Source organism: Peromyscus eremicus, chromosome 9 (genome assembly GCF_949786415.1).
Source record: "Peromyscus eremicus chromosome 9, PerEre_H2_v1, whole genome shotgun sequence".
Lineage (NCBI taxonomy): Eukaryota > Metazoa > Chordata > Mammalia > Rodentia > Cricetidae > Peromyscus > Peromyscus eremicus.
The window spans coordinates 68,850,003-68,858,249 of record NC_081425.1 but is presented as its reverse complement, the minus strand read 5'-3'; the positions used below and the strand labels follow the sequence as shown (position 1 = coordinate 68,858,249).

Here is an 8,247-nt window from a genome sequence, read left to right as displayed (position 1 = left end):
CTTAAGTAACTGCTGGAGATCAACACATAAGTCCTCATGATTCACAGCAGGCAAGTGACACATTGAGCATCTCTTTAGTCTTTAAAGACTACTATTTTATTTCTGTTACAGTTTCACAGAACATAAGCCAACAGGTATCTTCTAGCATTCTGATGGACTGCCCTGTACCATGTGATTTAAAAGTAGCTCTACTAATTGTTTAATTTATATGGACCCCAGCACTCAGTAAAGGAGGAAGATTATTTCAGATCACAGTGAGTCACAGAAAAATTCACAGACCTGTGAGGACTATTTTCTAAAATTAGGCTTTATCAGATGATAGATGTAGAGAAATAAACATGACAATTGTAGCGTGAATTCTAAAAGTTCTTATTAATAAAATCAAACCTGAGCCAGGAAGCAAAACAAGCCACAGCTACCTCACCTCATCAGTTCCTCAGCTGATCCTGTTTCCTCAGACTGAAAGCTTCTGATTCCTCATCCAGAATGAATCTCAGCTGAACTATGCTGCTCAAAGCCTAAAAGCTTAACCAGCCAAATGCTTAACCAGTCCAAATGCTTCTAGTTTTTGGTTCTCACGCCTTATATACCTTTCTGCTTTCTACCATCACTCCCTGGGATTAAAGGCTTGAGTCACCATGCCTGGCTGTTTCCAATGTGGCCTTGAACTTACAGAGATCCAGAGGGATTTCTGCCTCTGGAGTGCTAGGATTAAAGGCATGTGCTACCACTGCCTAACCTCTATGTTTAATATTGTGGCTGTCCTGTTCTCTGACCCCAGGTAAGTTTATTAGGGTGCAGGATATTTGGGGGAACACAATATCACCACAGACAATGGTCTGTAAGTGCATTAAAGACTGCACATGACTCTTGGTGAATCTGACTTTGGGTCTCCCAAATTATCCCTCTAAATAACAACCATGAGTTCAAAGTAGCTTTATGCTCAGCAGGGACAGGTTTTCCCATTCTCCCTTTTAAGTGCTGCCTCTTTTAACTACCAAGAAAGACAGGAAGCAAATAAAAGTCTATGGTGAGCTACACTGTTTCTCTCTGTATAAGGAACTTGTGGCCTGTGATCATACAAAACCCCATTTCCTGCTTGAGGCGATGTAGGAATAACAGTACATGTGCAGTCACTTGACACTGATCTAAGGCCGAGGAGACATATTCATAGCGAAGGAGATGTGCCACATATCTCCTCACAGCCTGCTCTGTGTGTTTGTGGCCTTGGCCTTCTCTGGTATGGATGTCTTACATATAGTTAAGTATATTAAGCAGGAAGCCTTGCCCTAGGCATGTAGCAGTTCGCGTGGACATGATGGGGAACAGGGATTAGAGAGAAGCAAGCAGAATATGTCTTCAGTTGGGTTTGTCTTGGGTCTCAAGGTAGCGAATTCCAACAATGTTTTGTTCACACTATCACAGAATGAGCTTTTTTCTTTCTTTTGATTTTTCTGCAGGATCCAATTTGAGCCAGAAAGTGACTCAGGTCCAATCAACCGCAAGCACACTGGAGGGGGAATCAATCACCCTGGACTGTTCATATGAGACAAGTTGGAACTTTTATTATCTTTTTTGGTACAAGCAGCTTCTTAGTGGAGACATGATTTTTCTTATTCGCCAGTTTTCTTATTCTACTCAGACTGAGAAGAGCAGCCGCTACTCTGTTGTCTTTCAGGAATCAGCCAAGTCCATCAGCCTTGTTATTTCAGCCTCACAGCTAGAAGATTCAGTGAAGTATTTCTGTGCGCTCTGGGAATATACTCACAGTGTTTAAAATGATAGCACAAGCTGAACAAAAACTGGAGCTCCTTAAGCATAGCCTCCCTGGGGAGTCCAGATGAGAAGCACACCTGCACATCCCAGACCAGACGGTCCCAACCATGGCTCCTTCATCTGTGGTCTGCATCAGGAGTGTGTTTCTGAGTAAAACCTCATATTATGAAATATGTAATCAGTCTTGGTGTGTGTTTTTCTTTTAATTCTTTGTCTTGAAAGTATTTAGCTAAAAATAGACCACAGAGAGCATGTGTAGTATTCTCTGTACTTGGGAATCTTACATCACAATAGTCTAAAGTATAAGTTTTTCTTTAAGTTGGTAACAGCTCAGAGCTCAGACTAGGCATCCTGAAGAGCAAAGAACATGATTTCCTTGTGAATCTGAGAGAAGCAGAGCCATCATGAGTGAAGTTGTCAGAGACACATTAGGAGGAGTTCACCCCAGGAAACTACTGGTTCTTTGGAGTCCCTACAAAGCACTGTTTTTGCATCTGGTACTGAGCCTGAGATACAGAAGGTCAGCTAGACCAGAATAGGGAAGGACAGCAGCATGAGGGCAGCACCTGATTATAATCATACTTTTGAAAACACAGTAAGGCTCATAAGTCAGGTGGAATCTAGAAGGATAAACTTCCCCCATCTACTCAGTCTCACTCCTTTGAGGGAACTTCAGAAGAAACCATGGTATTATCCAACACACTACACTCAGACTTGACCCAAGAAAAAGAAAAGCTCTAGAAGTGAGGGGTAGAGAAAGAAACAGAAATATGAGTTGGAACCTCATTGAAATCATATGTACCTGGGCCTCTATCAACTGAGGTACATAAAATAATATAAATGTATATAAATACATCCCACCTGTTTCTCAACTTCTCTGTAATTGCTTTTTCCAAGTCCAACCTCAAAACAGAACAACACGGGGAGGGGAAGGAAATTCTGGGAAATGTGTTCCAGATATTTTTTCAAAGTTTTATTTATTTATTTTATATTGTATATGTAACTGTTTTTTTCTGCATATATATGGTTGTACTTTGTGTAAGTCTGGAGCTCATGGAGGCCATCAGAGGGTACTAGATTTTCTGTAGTTGGATTTATTGAAGGGTATGAGTTACCATGTGAGTGCTGGGAACTGAATCTGAGTCTTCTGCAAGAGCCGCCAGTTCTCTTAACTACTGAGTCAGTGTTTTAGCCCCTTTTTCCAGATAGTTTACACTGGGACTACAAAGCTACCATAGGGCTTCTGGGTAAGCAGTAGGATTAGATGTTGAGTTTCTGAGATAAGAGGAAATAGAGGAAAGGTAAAACTGTGATAGGTTCTTGAAGAGCAAGAGCTAAAGCAACAGAAAGTAACTGACATTGTACTTTCTCCACAAAGAACCAGCCAAGCGACAGAAATGTAACAAGCTGCTTCTGCCAGTTACCACCAGCTGCAACCAGCAGTGAAGCATCTTCCTGCATGGTCTCCCTGAGAGCCACAGAGAGAAAATCCAGCTGTCCAATACATTTTCCCTTGTCTCTGCTTCAGTGCCTGGCCCTGGGTTCCTGCCCTGAGTTCTGACTTGGTTCTCTCGATGATGGACTGTGAGGTAGAAATGTGATCTGAAATATTCTCTTTCTTATCCAGCTTGATTTTTGAAATGTGTTCTATCACAGAAACCCAAACCAAAATAGAACAGGGCCTCACCTCAAAAACTTCTGACAGAAATGTGGTCTTTCATCACAGAAATCCTCTTCTGGAAGGACCAACTGATAACTTGTTTGGCTGCCTTTCCCATTTTGAAGACTAATTCAAAATCATTCCAAGCAGAGTGAAACCACCTCATCCTGAAGAGTATGAAACAATAATTTTGTGAATGATGCCTTTTACTTTATGATATTGAATATTTTAATGTTTTAAATTTATTTTTGCACAGTTTCACACACACATATATATACACACACACACACATATACACACACACACACACACACACACACACACGTATGTATGTATACACACACACACACAAACACACACACACACACACACACACATACACACACAATGTACTTTGTTTGTATTCCTCAATTATCCTCTCTGACTACCCTCTCTCTCCCCACAAACTCCTTCTCTTTCCCACAATTCTCATTTTTACCTTATATTTATATCCTTTTCTTGTGGCCCACTACCTTCAAGTAGGATTTCTTCCATGAGCATGGACCTGTGCAGGGGAGTTCCTGGAGAAAGACAACTGCTTATCAGCATTACACCACTGAGGAATATGACTTCTCCTCCCCCAAGCAAGCACCAACAGAATGTAGCTCTTCAGATAGGGTTGAACATCCTGACAATGATAGAATGCTTAAAGGTACAATCTTTTTGTGATTTCACAAATGCAATGTTCATGTCATTTCCTGAAGACTGTATTTATTCATATTTGTAAGTTTATATTTTGTTAGGTTGCTGTCTTATAATTTAATCTTGCTGTCAAAGCTTTTATGACTCAAGTCTTACAACAATTTCTCTCTTGTCCTAAACTATGACTCACATGCTTCCTTTCTCATTTTAATTTCAGTCCTTCTTTTGTAAATTTCCTTTCCTTATTCTCTTTATGATTTAAACATTAACTCAAAAAAGTACATTTTTACATTAACACTGTCTTTGAACTCTATTGGCGATTTGGAAAAGTGCCCTAGTATTTTCTACTGTAAGTCAGCACTGGGACTTCTGCTGAGTCATTATGTCTGGTAGTTCAGGCACATTTGCTGCTAAAAAGGGTAGGTAACATAAGTCCAAGTAAAGACCAATTACCAGGAGAAATCATGTGAGACAGAGGATAAAACAGAGGAGAAAGTTAGAAGATACATTCGTCAGATGACAAAGCACAAGGAATAAACACAAAATATATGAGAAAACCACCCACTATGACATCCACCTAAACTCACAACTCCTCAGTAGTGGACACCAAAGAGAATGAGTCAGCTAAAATACAAGATAAAGACTAAGTCTTCTCCTTTGAAAGAGTATAAATGACCATCTATGGGAGTCAACTAAGCATAAGAACAATGTAAGAGACTCAAACTCAGGAAGTAGATAAGGAAGTTATCAAAGTGAACAAAATAATCAGGAACTTAGAGATATTTTTTAAAATGGAGGAAAACTTCAGCAAGAAAATTGAGACTCTGAAAAGGAACCAATCATAGTTGTTACAAAAGGAGGAATCAATCAATCAAACAGAAAACATCAGAAAGCACCAGTAATAGACAAGTCTAGGCAGAAGGATGAGTTTCATAGATGAAAGTCAAGGTTGAAACAGCAATACAATCATAAACTATATAGAAAAATAATGAACATAACCCAACCTTCCAAGAACTGTGGGACACATCCAAGAGCCAATCCCAAATATCCATGAGGCAGAAGAAGGAGCTGAGAAAAAGTATGAAAACATAGACAGTTTATTCAATCAAAGGATAACAGAAGATCCAACAAACTGAGTGAAAGAAATAGAGATCCAAACTAAAGAGTATTTTTCCTAAACAGACATGAGCCGAGAAGAACTGTTCCTTGACAAATAAGGAAATCATCAAAAGAATAAGGAAAACAGGGCTGTGCATGTGCTTAATATCAGCACTCATGGGGCAGGACCAGGTGGATCTCTGAGGCCAGCTTGGTCTACATATTGAGTTCCAGGACAGCCAGGACTACACAGAGAAACTCTGTTTTAAAAAAACAACCAACCAACCACACAAACAAACAAACAAAACTGAACAACAAAAAAAAACCTCCGAAAACTGTGGTAGTACTTGCCTTTAATTCCTACACTCTCAAGGCAGAGACATGGGGATCCCTAAATTTTGGCTCCTCTATTATACTGAGTATGTTTCAGGACAGCCAGGGCTACACAGCAAAAATTTGTCTCTAAAAAAAAAAAAAGAAACAAAAACCTCAAAAGAATCACAAGGGAAAAACATCAATCCGCATTCAAATCAGAAACATCAGAAAAGACTAGATCACTCTAAAAGCCAAGAAAATATGCCATGATATGCTTTAAGGCTTGAAAGTAAATAGCTATCAACCAAGATTGATATACTTGACAAGTGATCTCTTCAATTCAATAAAGAAATAAAAAATTTAACAAAAGCACATAATAGAACAATTCATGACAAACCATCCAAACACTGCAGAAAAGCCTTAGAGCAGCACTATAAATGGAAGAACAAAGGTAGTCTCAGCCATAAGGACACAAAAATAATACATTTCATGAGAGGAGGTGATAAACGGGAGAGACAGGAATAAATTGATCATGTCAACACAGCCAACCAACAAACCCCTAACATGAACTGGGAAGGAAAGATTATAAAGAGCCACACAACCAAAACATGAACCAAGAAAATCATGACAACAGCAAGTCACTATCAATAATCAAGTAAAAAGGACATGATTCTTATTAAATTAAGGTATCATGATCTGGTTAATCCACTCTAAACCTTTGAAGATGCAGAAGTACATTAGCAGCAGGAGATTGTATACATAAGCCATTGTAATATAGAAACAGAGACATTTACTGATTAAAGCTCCACACAGACCCTTTAATAACTATCATTACTATAGAGTGATTGTGTTTAGGTTTACATTAGAACGGTCTCTTATATGTTGGGGAGTGGGTAGAATTAAGAAGTAGACACATACTGGAATTTTCTCCCTGTATAGAAGAGCAGATGCTAGTGATGCTTTGACATTAAACCCAGAAACCACTTGCAGCTGTGTGTGTCACCAATGCAACATGACCACAGGTGACTCATGACAAGCATGGCTGGCATGTTCAAATGTATAATGTTCAGGCACTGGGTTTGAATAATGCTAATATATTACATAAATTATAAATAATACAAAAATGTAAATGACTTCAATTCACCAATTAAAAGTCACAGACTAACTGGCTGGATCAAGAAAAATACTGTTTGTGTGTCCATCAAAAACTTCTCATAAACAAGAACATCAAAAATTAGCAGTCATAGGATGGTGATCAGCACACCAAGTAAGTAAAATCTGTAGATTATGGCACAGCAAGACTCATCTGAAAAAGTGGACTCAGACCAAAATAAGTCAGAGAGATGAAGAAAACCACTACATAGCCATAGAGGGTAAGCACTGGGCATATGGATGTGTTGTACCCGTTTTGCAAAACCCCCAGAGACCAACAAGGAGCCAGTTTCCAATGCAAGCACATAAGGGTCTTTTTATTCAGGTTCAACCCAGGCCGCCACATGGCAGATGGAAGGAAATGTAGCAGTAGCCATGAGCCCAGGAGTAGAGGGTTTTTATAGGGAAAAACCACAAGCTGGGAATTGGCAACTTGGGATTGGGTAGAAGGGGCAAGGTGATGTTTTGAAACTATTGGTCTAGACTTTGGGTGTGAAACCACAACCCACTGAACAGGATTATATGGACTGCTCAGCAGGATTATCTAGATATCTCCAAGGGCCATAAGCCACAAACAGGATGTCTGCAGGAGTATCTCCTTTCCTGTATAAACAGCAGACAGGATGTCTGCAGGAACCCTGTTAAGCTTTCCTTTAAACAGCAGACGGGATGTCTGCAGGAGGATACTGCTCTGTATCAGTTCCTTATCATGGCATAATCCTGAGCCTGTAAAGTTGAGTCTAGGCCTTCACAGGTGCAAGGAGCTTTGGAGTGCCAGTTCAAAGAAATAAACATTAAATGAGTGATATAAATTCTCACATAGGATCCTAATTAGTAATGATCTGAAACTTCAATGGCTCACCATGACTTTAGCAAGCCCTCACAAACTAAAATCTAGCAAAGAAACTTCAGAGCTAAGGGATTCTGCAAGGCTACAACACTTATTTTGGCAGGAGAACCGCCCACCCCCACCCCACCCCAGGAATACAAAGTAAAGCAATAGACACTTAGAGAACTCATTAAAGGCAAACAATGAAATCTTCTTAACACATGTAAATTCATATTCTCTATTCTGAGCCTTTGCCTTGCCTGCCCATAGTGCTGTCCTAACAAATCCCAGCATGGTGCTGTTCTGCACTTCCTGTAAGTCTTAATTCAAATGCAACCATCCCTGAAGATTTTGTTTAAATCTTTCCATTTTCCTCCTTGAAAATCATGCTCCAGCCTACTCCAAATGTGGAAGAGGAAAATATTTATTTTTAAAATTTTCATTCATGTCTTAAATAATTTTATCGGTCTTAAACATAGGACTGAATGTAATGAACTTCTGAAAGAGTTAGAAAGAGGAGTATTTGTGGATGAGAAAGCATAAACAGCCTCCTAATATGGTAGCCTCTGGTTTCTAGAAGACACGTGAATACAAGTGGTTGGAAGGTAAGAGCATTGCTATCTGAACAGGACCAACAGAGGAAACAGGAGGACCAGAGAGCTACAAAAGACTCAGCTCAGAATCAGTTTAGTGAACTCCCAGCTTTAGAGTATCCTCTATCCCTAAAGGATAAAGT

At 39.5% G+C, this 8,247-nt stretch overlaps 1 long non-coding RNA gene across 1 annotated transcript; it reads right to left on the bottom strand.

Annotated features, from left to right (window-relative positions):
* Positions 1–620: 620 nt before the first annotated feature.
* Positions 621–4,922, bottom strand: LOC131919454 (uncharacterized). Its single transcript, XR_009381256.1, has 3 exons — positions 3,915–4,922; positions 3,464–3,603; positions 621–2,005 (listed from the first exon to the last, which is right to left on the bottom strand). It is a non-coding gene; the product is annotated as an uncharacterized LOC131919454 (long non-coding RNA).
* Positions 4,923–8,247: the final 3,325 nt, after the last annotated feature.